Source organism: Phoenix dactylifera, chromosome 6, assembly GCF_051530095.1.
Source record: "Phoenix dactylifera cultivar Ajwa chromosome 6, Ajwa_hap1_PhDact_Kaust_v1.1, whole genome shotgun sequence".
NCBI classification, from domain to species: domain Eukaryota; kingdom Viridiplantae; phylum Streptophyta; class Magnoliopsida; order Arecales; family Arecaceae; genus Phoenix; species Phoenix dactylifera.
Window position 1 is genome coordinate 4,041,649 of NC_143195.1, and position 12,183 is coordinate 4,053,831.

The 12,183-nt window shown below is 41.0% G+C and overlaps 1 non-coding gene across 1 annotated transcript; it reads right to left on the reverse strand.

Moving 5' to 3' along the window:
- Positions 1-3,231: 3,231 nt before the first annotated feature.
- LOC120110955 (small nucleolar RNA R71) lies at positions 3,232-3,340 on the reverse strand. The gene has a single exon (XR_005512075.3). It is a non-coding gene; the product is annotated as a small nucleolar RNA R71 (small nucleolar RNA).
- Positions 3,341-12,183: the final 8,843 nt, after the last annotated feature.

Below are 12,183 nucleotides of genomic sequence, written 5' to 3' on the forward strand. Positions count from 1 at the left end.
AGGATGCATCTTCCCAACTGCAGAACAGAGTCTATGACTCTTCTTCCGTGCACCCAAGCGACTCCCCAAATTCCGCAATGCAACTCAAGATTCCAGCCGTCCGTGAGCTAGGATCTGTGATCTGATCCCCGCACCCAATCCTAGCATCCCGTGATCAACGTCCAGCTCCTCTCGCAATGATCTCCCAGTCCCAGCTCCCGTGTCCGTGCAACCTCCCGAGATCCCCCTTCTATCAACTTCATCCACTGATTCCTCAGCTCCACAGCATCCGCGAGTCCACGATCATCGCCCGGCCGTCCGCCACCGCCCAGCCAAGATCAGCTCCAGCTCCCGTGTCCGTGAAACCTCCCAGCGGTCGTCCGGAAGAGATCGCGTTCCTCCACCAATTCCGCCTCCTCCAGCGATGCAACCATTTCCATCTCCAGCATCCCGATCAACGCCCCTTCTTCCGCCCGTTTCACACGCCTCCCAGCTTCCTCCATCTTCGTTCTTCAGCATGTGATCCCGCCTACAGCCATCCGTGAGCAGCGTCCCAGGATCCCAGCATCCGAAGATCCTGCCGCAGCTCTCATCCATTTGAACCTCCCAGACCTCAGCCTCCCTTGCACGATCCTCGGCGTCCGTCCTCAACGCCGGATCCGCCCGCAGCCTCCTTCACAGCGTCCGTGTGCAGCCTATCCTTCCGCAAGCCATTCCTGGATCTGCGCCTGCTCCTCTTCCGCCCATCTCACGCCCCATTCGCTCGTAATCCCAGCATCCTGATCCGCCCGAGATGCAGCCCTTCCGTCGAGTGCAAAGAGGGGGATTGAATGCCAACTGTAAAGCTCTCTCTGTTGGGAGAGGCAAGGGGACCCCTCATTCGGAAAAACAGAGGAGCCACCTGCTGGGGTTGAAGGAAAAGAGAAGAAGGAAACAGGGTATGCCCTGTTTCCAAAAAGAAAAGAAAAGAAAAAAAACAAAAGGGGAGGTGATTGTTGTAATGGAAAGCTAATTTCTTTGGCAAAGGGTGATGGGAGAACCCTTGATTTGTTACTCTCTTGAAGTAAACTCTGAGCCTTGGTTTTAATTGAGTTACATATTTTCATATGTTCTGATTCTCTCCTATTTATTTATTAGATAGATTCATCATGTTTTATATTTATTGATGCATGGATTGCTCTGATATTTGATTTGTCGTAGACATAATTGACGCGATGAATGCTTAAACATTGAGTTTGTGTATTCAAATAATATATTTCATGATTAAAACTATTTTTTTATTTGATCCTTGATCGAGAATCTCTGAGTTTATTTGTTGAAAGTAATATTATCAAGGAGGATTCCGGATCCCTTACCATCTCTATCTTATTGAACTTTGTTTAATTCATCTATTATTCGCTGCTTTTAATTTCAAAAAAATCAACTAAAAATTACATCGAAAAATTACGCTGATAATCCATAGATCGTTCCCTGAGGAATCGACCTCGGACTTCCGAGTTATACTACTTGTGCGATTCTCCTGCACTTGGGAGAGCAGTTTTATTTTTGCACCAAGTTTTTGGCACCGTTGCCGGGGAACGGCTGAGTTATTAGTATAATTTTAGATTTAATTTTTACCTTAGTAGTTAGTATTTTTCTTTTGAAAAAAAAAAAAAATTGCATCTTTACTATTATTTTTAATTCCCTGCACAGTTGGCATCAAACTCTGATATCATAGAAATTAGCCGTCTGATTTTACTCAAATTTGGTCAGCTAGTGCAAGACACACTGTTAGATAATCTGAACGGTCTGATTGACATTCTGATATTTTTAAGACCATCAGATTAATACGAAACCTTGCTGATTTCTGTTTTGAATTTTCTGCATTTATTTTTTAGAATCAGAATTATATTGTTATTATATCTCATTAACCCTTGTTGCTAATTAAAAATTGAAGAAAAGAAACCTTAAGAATAGATCAAGGGTGATTATTCAAAAATAAAAAAAAGAGGAAAAATCTAAAATTTAAAATTTCAAATTTCAAATTTCAGAATTCAAATTTTAAACGTCAACTCATAAAATTTAAAAAAATATATATATAATTAATTTGCTTGATCACCTATTCAATGAAATTTAATGTCATGTCATAAAACATTAAAAAAAAAATCACCTGATTGTTGCATATAGTATAAGGCATCAGCATAAAATATTCTAAGGGCTGAACCCATTTAAAAAGATAAGGTCGGGATTTCATCACTCGTCCTTAGCCCAAAAATCACCCCAGTGCATAAATATCCTAAGCTTAACTAAAATCAACTAGACGTTGGCCCCTAAGGACATTCGAGCTCAATAGGACGAAGACCACCGAAAGTTGCACCAATTTTGCTCTGTGGCTTAGTTGATGTCTAGGCAAGCTTTGTCCCTATAAGGGAGACAGTTCATCTGTTCGAGGCAAGTGGGTTTTAAGTGGGACCTTTGCGAACGCATCGTGACCCCTCCACTTACCTGGGAGCTTACCTGGTCAACTCAGTTCATTAGACCGGATTGGAGGCTTAGGTGCCCTCTTCAAACCAGTTAGGAGCTGTCTAGAAATTTAAGAAAAACATTAGAAATTGAGGTGTAATGTTTTGTTGCATGTTTGATTGTGAATAGGATTTTTGTTTTAGGATGTCGTTTTAGGGTATCTTTAGTTGGTACTTATATTTATTTATTTTTTTTAAAAAAAAAGAAAAAAAAAGAGGGAAATATTTTGCATGCTAAAGTGGAATAGGGACGACACCGGTCGATTAAGTCGTACAACTTTAGATCATCCCTTAGGACATACCTCTGAAATTCCTTCGCAATATCTCACACCTTGTGAGATGGCTGATCTAAATGAAGATGCGGGGAGTCACCACAATCGAGAACGAGAACCCCATGTTATGACTCTAAGACAATACCTACAACCGGCTAGGACTAGTCAACCTTCATGCATAATTTTTCCTGATAATGTAGGACATTTTGATATCAAACCAGGGGTAATCCAATTGCTGCCCAAGTTTCATGGGTTAGAGTCCGAAAGTCCGTATCTTCATTTAAAGGATTTTGAAGAATTGAGCATTACATTTAGAGTGCCAAATGTCACCGAGGATGTCCTCAAGTTGACATTGTTTCCTTTCTCTCTAAAGGATAAGGCCAAAACATGGCTAAACTCTTTGCGACCTAGATCAATAAGAAATTGGCAAGATATGCAGAGAGAATTTTTAAAGAAGTTCTTCCCCACACAAAGGACCAACTTTTTGAAAAGACATATCAGCAATTTCCAACAAAAAGATAATGAAACATTTTATGAATGTTGGGAAAGATTTAAAGACCTTCTTCTCTCATGCCCTCATCACGGGTTCGAAACTTGGAGAACCATTAGCTTCTTTTATGAAGGTTTATCTCCACAGTTGAAACAGTTTGTAGAGACCATGTGCAATGGTAGATTCTTAGAAAAACAACCTGATGAGGCATGAGAGTATTTGGATTCCCTTGCTGAGACTGCCCAACTTTGGGATAACGGGGATAGAAACAACAAGTCTTTGCCTAAGCCTACTAGCTCTGTACAGGGAGGCCTTTACAACCTCAGAACTGAGGATGATCTTCATGCTAAAATGGCAGCCCTCACTAGGAAGGTAGAAGAAATTGAGCTTAGGAAGATTGAGCCTGTCAAGACTATAGAACTTAGAAATGAGTGTTGTGGTATCTGCGATATGTCGGGTCATACTACTACAGATTGTCCCACCATACCGGCATTCAAAGAAGTCTTGCACGATCAAACAAATGCTATGAACTCCTACCAAAAGCCTTATAACGATCCATACTCGAATACCTATAACCCTGGTTGGAAGAATCATCCAAACTTTAGGTGGAGAAATGATCATCCTCAACAGTCACATCATTCAGCTCCTTCACCTGCACATCCTACTTTTGCATCACCACCCTCTCAAAAGCCAAATATCGAGGATACCTTGCAAGCCATACAAACTTTTCTACAAGGTCAAGCTAATATCAATGCTCAAAATACTCGAAATTTTGAAGACATAAGGAACCAATTGTCAATGTTGACTACCGTCCTAAGTACCCAAGAGAAGGGTAAGCTTCCAGCTCAACCCCAACCTAACCCACAAATGCACGGTAGTAATAATACGGCTCCTTCTAGTTCGCATACAGAGCATGCAAAGAGCATCATGACTTTGCGTAATGGGAAAGTCATTGATCAAACCGTCCCATTGAGACCGCAGGTCACTTCTGATTCTGATGCTCCCAAAGTTGATGAAAAGGACAAAGAAGAAGTTGAGGTTCCAACTTCTACTAAGAAAGTTGAATGTCCTTTTCCTCCACCTTTTCCACAACGGTTAAAGCCGTTGCAAAAGCTCGAACCTAATTCTGAAATTCTTGAGCTTTTTAAACAAGTAAAGATCAACATACCTCTTCTTGATGCAATCAAACAAGTACCCTCATATGCCAAATTTTTGAAGGACTTGTGTACTGTTAAGCGCCGATTAAATGTTAAGAAGAATGCATTTTTAACTGAAAATGTGAGTGCTATTTTGCAGCACAACATTCTCCCTAAATATAAAGATCCAGGTTGCCCAACCATCTCATGCATCATAGGTGACTTTAGGATAGAGCGAGCATTGTTAGATTTAGGGGCGAGTGTGAATTTGTTGCCATATTCTGTATATGAGCAACTTGGTTTAGGTGAGTTGAAGCCAACCTCCGTCACTTTGCAATTAGCTGACAGGTCAGTTAAAATTCCAAGGGAGATTATCGAGGATGTATTAGTCCAAGTAGACAAGTTCTACTTTCCTGTTGATTTTATTGTATTGGACACACATCCAGCTTCAAACTCACAGTCTCAGATTCCGATCATTTTAGGACGTCCATTCCTTGCAACTTCTAATGCATTGATTAATTGTAGGAATGGCGTCATGAAGCTTTCTTTTGGTAATATGACCTTAGAACTGAACATATTTAATGTGTGCAAACAACCCAATGATTCCGAAGAGAGTAAGGAGGTTGATTGGGTTGAAACCATCGGAGAAGAATATTTGTTAGCTAAAGCAATTAACGACCCATCCAATGATAGCTTAATTGATTGGTGTCCTAATGGAACCGATGACCATGATTTGTCAGTCACACCTATTGTGGATAATCTGGATATCAAGATGGTCAATGGGTGGAGACCAAAAGTAGGAGAATTTGAGAGGTTGTCGCCTTGAGAGATGAAAATAGTACCATTCCGTGAGCAAGCACCCCAGCTCGAATTGAAACCGTTACCGAAGGAACTCAAGTATGCCTTTCTTGGACCCGAGGACACTTACCTTATAATTATCTCGTCTGATCTTAATCATGACCAAGAAAGAAAATTACTTGGTGTTCTAAAGAATCATAAAGGAGCCTTAGGGTGGTCTATTGCCGATTTGAAGAGAATTAGCCCCTTAATTTGCACGCACCGGATATATTTGGAGGACAATGCCAAAACCACAAGGCAAATGCAACGAAGGTTAAATCCTACAATGAGAGATGTGGTTAAGGCAGAAGTCCTTAAGTTGCTTGATGTGGGTATTATTTACCCAATTTCCGACAGCAAGTGGGTAAGCCCTACTCAAGTCGTTCCTAAGAAATCGGGTTTGACGGTAGTAGAAAATGAACAAGGTGAATTAGTTCCAACTCGTGTCCCGACGAGTTGGCGCATGTGTGTTGACTACCGAAAGCTGAATTTGGTCACACGAAAGGATCACTTTCCTCTACCCTTCCTAGACCAAGTATTGGAGAGGGTTGCAGGGCATGATTTCTATTGTTTTCTCGATGGCTATTCGGGATATTATCAAATTGAAATTTCACCGGAAGATCAAGAGAAGACTACCTTCACTTGTCCTTTTGGCACATTTGCTTTCCGACGAATGCCATTTGGGTTGTGTAATGCACCTGCAACATTCCAAAGATGCATGCTCAGCATCTTTGAAGACATGAACGAGAAATTTTTGGAAGTGTTCATGGACGACTTCTCCGTTTTTGGCGACACATTTGATGATTGCCTGTCACATTTACAAGCTGTCTTAGCTCGATGTATGGAAAAGAATTTGATACTGAATTGGGAGAAATGCCACTTCATGGTGCCAAAGGGAATTGTCTTAGGACATATTGTTTCATCGAAGGGCATGGAAGTAGATAGAGCTAAGACTGATTTAATTGCTAAGCTACCTGCACCCAAGACGGTTAGAGATGTTAGATCATTTTTGGGTCACGCCGGATTTTATAGGAGGTTCATCAAGAACTTTAGTGTCGTAGCTCGACCATTATGTAACCTCCTATCCCTTGATACATCGTTCAATTGGACTGAAACTTGCCAAGATGCATTCGAGAAGTTAAAGTCTATGCTTAGCACTGCACCCATCGTTCGACCACCCGATTGGTCATTACCTTTTGAGATTATGTGCGACGCTAGCGACTATGCGATAGGAGCTGTCCTAGGACAACGCAAGGATAATAAGCCATATGTCATTTACTATGCAAGCAAAACCTTAAACGATGCTCAAATGAATTATACTACCACCGAGAAGGAATTGCTTGCAGTAGTATTTGCCTTAGATAAATTTCGCTCTTATATCCTTGGTGCTCCTATTGTTATCTTCACGGACCATGCGGCACTAAAATATTTGTTGGATAAGAAAGAAGCCAAACCACGCTTAATACGATGGATACTTCTACTCCAAGAATTTGACATCACTATCAAAGATAAAAAAGGAGTAGAGAATGTGGTTGCTGACCATTTATCACGATTAGTTTTTCATGATTCAGTGCCACAGTTTTCCATCAAGGACTCATTCCCTGAAGAGCAGTTGTTTGCACTTTCTAGTATACCATGGTATGCAGATATTGTAAATTTTCTTGTTACAAGCCGGATGCCGGAGCATTGGGGGTCGACAGATAGAAAAATTTTCTTGCGCGAAGTAAAGAATTATTACAATGACGAACCCTATTTGTTTAAATATTGCAATGATCAAATCTTTAGACGATGCATACCGGATCATGATATACAAAGCGTACTTTCTTTCTGCCACACTGATGCTTGCGGTGGACACTTTGCCTCTAAGAAAACTGTTGCAAAAGTTTTGCAATGTGGTTTCTATTGGCCTACTATGTTCAAAGATGCCCACGAGTTCTGCAGAACATGTGATCCATGTCAACGTATTGGAAGTCTAACTCGTAGGCAAATGATGCCTCTTCAACCCATTACTATTATCGAAATTTTTGATTGTTGGGGCATCGATTTTATGGGCCCATTCCCACCGTCTTTTGGATATGAGTACATTTTAGTCGGTGTCGAATATGTGTCCAAATGGGTAGAAGCTGTTGCTTGTAAGACCAATGATCACAAACCTGTCCTGAAGTTTTTAAAAGAAAATATTTTTTCACGATTTGGGATGCCTAAAATCATAATTAGTGACGGTGGAAAACACTTTTGTAATAAGCCTTTCGAAACCTTATTGAAAAAATATGGTGTCACCCATAGAATTGCTACCCCATATCACCCGCAAACTAGTGGCCAAGTAGAATTAGCTAATCGAGAGATCAAGCGTATTTTAGAGAAAACAGTGAACCCATCACGAAAAGATTGGTCCTTGAAACTATCAGATGCATTATGGGCTTATCGTACTGCATACAAAACCAATCTTGGCATGTCTCCCTACCGGCTAGTCTACGGAAAAGCGTGTCATTTGTCCGTAGAAATAGAACATAAATCGTATTGGGCAATTAGAAAATTGAATTTTGATTTACAAGATGCCGGTCTAGCTAGAAAATTGCAATTAAACGAGCTTAATGAGATTCGCAGAGATGCTTATGACAATGCTAAAATTTGCAAAGAACGAATGAAGATCTTACATGATAAATCAATTTTAAAAAAATCTTTTGAACCTTTGTAAAAAGTTCTTTTATATGATTCCCGCTTACATCTGTTTCCTGGTAAGTTGCGATCGAGATGGACAGGCCCTTACATTATAAAAACTGTTTTTCCACATGGGGCGGTTGAGATTGAGAATCCACGGGATGGTAGAATTTTTAAGGTAAATGGACATAGGTTAAAACCTTTTCTTGAGAATTTTGCAGATGAAGAGAACTCCTTTTCCTTGGGGAAGCCTTTTTATGACTGAGCATGAAGGCAAAGGTATGTGTATATTAGTTAGGATTATTTTTCTAGTTTTGTAGATTTTATTTTCTGGATATCAGCAGTTCAAGGTATTCTTCTTCTCTTCAATATTATTTTCTCTACTGTCTTTCATTATAGCTTTCTTGTATCTATTACATTGAGGACAATGCAATGTTTAAGTTGGGGGGAGGGAAGTATTTTGAAAAAAAAAAAAAAATTGCATTCTTTTCTAAGCAAATGCACATGTATTTTTGTATTGAGTTTGTGTAACTATTAAGGCAAGGAATACATGCGTACTATGACTGATCAGAGACCTATTATTAGATCCCCGCACATGTATTTAATGATTATAGGAAGGCCTCAGGAGTTCACATTTGTTTAATGCATTTTTATTAAGCCATATCTGTAAAAGAAGTACGAGTATCCTTGTCCGTACTATAAGGTTCTTGATTTGGTTTCCACATAAAGATAGAGATGGAATACCCCGACTAGATCATCTAAGTGCCTTATGTTCCGACCTTGGTTGACCTATAGTCACGTTGCAGTCACATTATATGGTTCAGTTTACCTTCTCTATCTTGAAAAAAAAAAATTAAAATAAATAAATAAATAAATGAGGAGATGACAAGTCTAACCTCGTGGCGTAGTCTGGTTCGAGTAATTAAGCCCGAGGGGTGTTTCACCTAATGCCTTGAGCCAACTGGATCAGGAGTCATTGGCCGAAAACTCGCTACATGGACCTTGCTAGAGCCTAAGGGGGTTGGACTATTGTAATCACCATATGTGTTTCCAATATATATATAAAAAAAAAAAAGCATGAATAGGGTTGGTCGAGCTGAACCCAGTGACATGTGGTAATGGCTGGTTTGACTCCATTGTATTGGACCTTTGTGTACTTTGGATATTTAGTTGGGATTGATAGCTCTTTCTTTACATACGAACCATTCTTGACGAATGTAGACAACATGTGATATTCTGAAAATTTGATAGATCAGGTTCTGATAAACTGTAGTAAACACTTACAAACTTGAGTAGTGCACCTAAAAATTCAAGCGGTACCATATTGTGGTGGAGGTATTAGTGCTCTAAGAAAGTCATTCTGTTTATGCATACTACACTTTAGTATTCCCCTTGCTTTGATAGTTGCCAAGCTTGAGAAAAATATATATATCACATGTGTATTGACTTAGATTTCATTGTATATCATTTTATGAATGATATTTGTGGGTAACATTACTGCAAACCCTCACGAGACAACACTCGTCCACTAGGATAACCTAGGGGTTTAACGGCTTGTTGCACATGCTAAGTGCAATCGTGATGCCCTACGAAAGTGGGTACGTATCTTAGTTTTGTGTCTTTAGCTTTAATAAGAAGTCAAAGAATTGACCAACATTTTTTTTTTTTGTACTCTCCTGTAATTATTTACTCTGAATTGCTAGAGACTAGCAATAAGCTAGTTGGGGGGTATGATGAGAGCACAAAAGTGCGATCTAAGTACCAATTAACTTAGCCTAATGCTAGCAAAATAATGATAAATAATAGATGTTAACATTTGCATGATTAATATTTTATCCTTAGTACTTATTATAATTTTAACATTATTTTATATAAATTTATCTAAAAAGGATGCATCTTTCCAACTGCAGAACAGAGTCTATGACTCTTCTTCCGTGCACCCAAGCGACTCCCCAAATTCCGCAATGCAACTCAAGATTCCAGCCGTCCGTGAGCTAGGATCTGTGATCTGATCCCCGCACCCAATCCTAGCATCCCGTGATCAACGTCCAGCTCCTCTCGCAATGATCTCCCAGTCCCAGCTCCCGTGTCCGTGCAACCTCCCGAGATCCCCCTTCTATCAACTTCATCCACTGATTCCTCAGCTCCACAGCATCCGCGAGTCCACGATCATCGCCCGGCCGTCCGCCACCGCCCAGCCAAGATCAGCTCTAGCTTCCGTGTCCGTGAAACCTCCCAGCGGTCGTCCGGAAGAGATCGCGTTCCTCCACCAATTCCGCCTCCTCCAGCGATGCAACCATTTCCATCTCCAGCATCCCGATCAACGCCCCTTCTTCCGCCCGTTTCACACGCCTCCCAGCTTCCTCCATCTTCGTTCTTCAGCATGTGATCCCGCCTACAGCCGTCCGTGAGCAGCGTCCCAGGATCCCAGCATCCGAAGATCCTGTCGCAGCTCTCATCCATTTGAACCTCCCAGACCTCAGCCTCCCTTGCACGATCCTCGGCGTCCGTTCTCAATGCCGGATCTGCCCGCAGCCTCCTTCACAGCGTCCGTGTGCAGCCTATCCTTCCGCAAGCCATTCCTGGATCTGCGCCTGCTCCTCTTCCGCCCATCTCACGCCCCATTCGCTCGTAATCCCAGCATCCTGATCCGCCCGAGATGCAGCCCTTCCGTCGAGTGCAAAGAGGGGGATTGAATGCCAACTATAAAGCTCTCTCTGTTGGGAGAGGCAAGGGGACCCCTCATTCGGAAAAACAGAGGAGCCACCTGCTGGGGTTGAAGGAAAAGAGAAGAAGGAAACAGGGTATGCCCTGTTTCCGAAAAGAAAAGAAAAGAAAAAAAACAAAAGGGGAGGTGATTGTTGTAATGGAAAGCTAATTTCTTTGGCAAAGGGTGATGGGAGAACCCTTGATTTGTTACTCTCTTGAAGTAAACTCTGAGCCTTGGTTTTAATTGAGTTACATATTTTCATATGTTCTGATTCTCTCCTATTTATTTATTAGATAGATTCATCATGTTTTATATTTATTGATGCATGGATTGCTCTGATATTTGATTTGTCGTAGACATAATTGACACGATGAATGCTTAAACATTGAGTTCGTGTATTCAAATGATATATTTCATGATTAGAACTATTTTTTTTATTTGATCCTTGATCGAGAATCTCTGAGTTTATTTGTTGAAAGTAATATTATCAAGGAGGATTCCGGATCCCTTACCATCTCTATCTTATTGAACTTTGTTTAATTCATCTATTATTCGCTGCTTTTAATTTCAAAAAAATCAACTAAAAATTACATCGAAAAATTACGCTGATAATCCATAGATCGTTCCCTGAGGAATCGACCTCGGACTTCCAAGTTATACTACTTGTGCGATTCTCCTGCACTTGGGAGAGCAGTTTTATTTTTGCACCAGCGGGGCCAGAACAGAACAGAACAGATCATAGCCATGCTGAGAATACATATATATAAAAACAGGTTTCATAAATATTTCAGTCATAGTTTACGGATTTCATAGCATAATTTTCAAATGAAATTTAACATGCCAGACCCATTTTACTAAATACAAAACATATTTCAGAATTTAATCTATTTATCAAATAATTTGAAAATCACACTTGAAGTATTAAGTTACTTACCTCTTCTCGCTTAATCCCAACTTCAGATAGGCGGATAAGGTTCACCTGTTTAAATTTAATTAATTTCTTGTTAATTTCAGAACTAAGCAAAATCCAAAAATAATACTATTGGACACGGCTCAACAAGGCCCACATAGACCCGACCAAATAGGGCCCCCAAAGTTGGTCTCCAATGGATTATTTATGTAATAATCTTTCTTATAGGGACCAAACATAAATTACAGAATACTCTTTTGTGAAATAATATACTGTCAAGGGCTTATCTGTAAAATTCTATTTATTGGCCAAATGGGTTCGGATTTCGGGTTCTGGGTTTCAAGTTTCAGGTTTTGGGTTTTGGATTTCGGGTTTCGGGTTTTGGGTTCGGGTTCGGATTCGGGCTCCGGGTTCGGGTTCGGAGTTGAACTGGATTTCGGATTTTCTTCTCTTCTTTTTTTTAACTGGGCCCAAGTTGGGCCCACAGTGAACCGGGCCCAGGTCGGGCCCACGGTGAACAGGGCCCATGCTTGGCCCTGTTCGGCCCGTAGGGCCTTCTTCCTCCCCAACCCCCCCCCCCCCACGGCAGGGGAAGACCGAGAGGGAGAGCGGAAGGGGAAGGGGGCGGCGGGATGGCCGGAGGCCACCCCTCGGTCGACGGCCAGCCGGCCGCCACTGCGGCCGGCG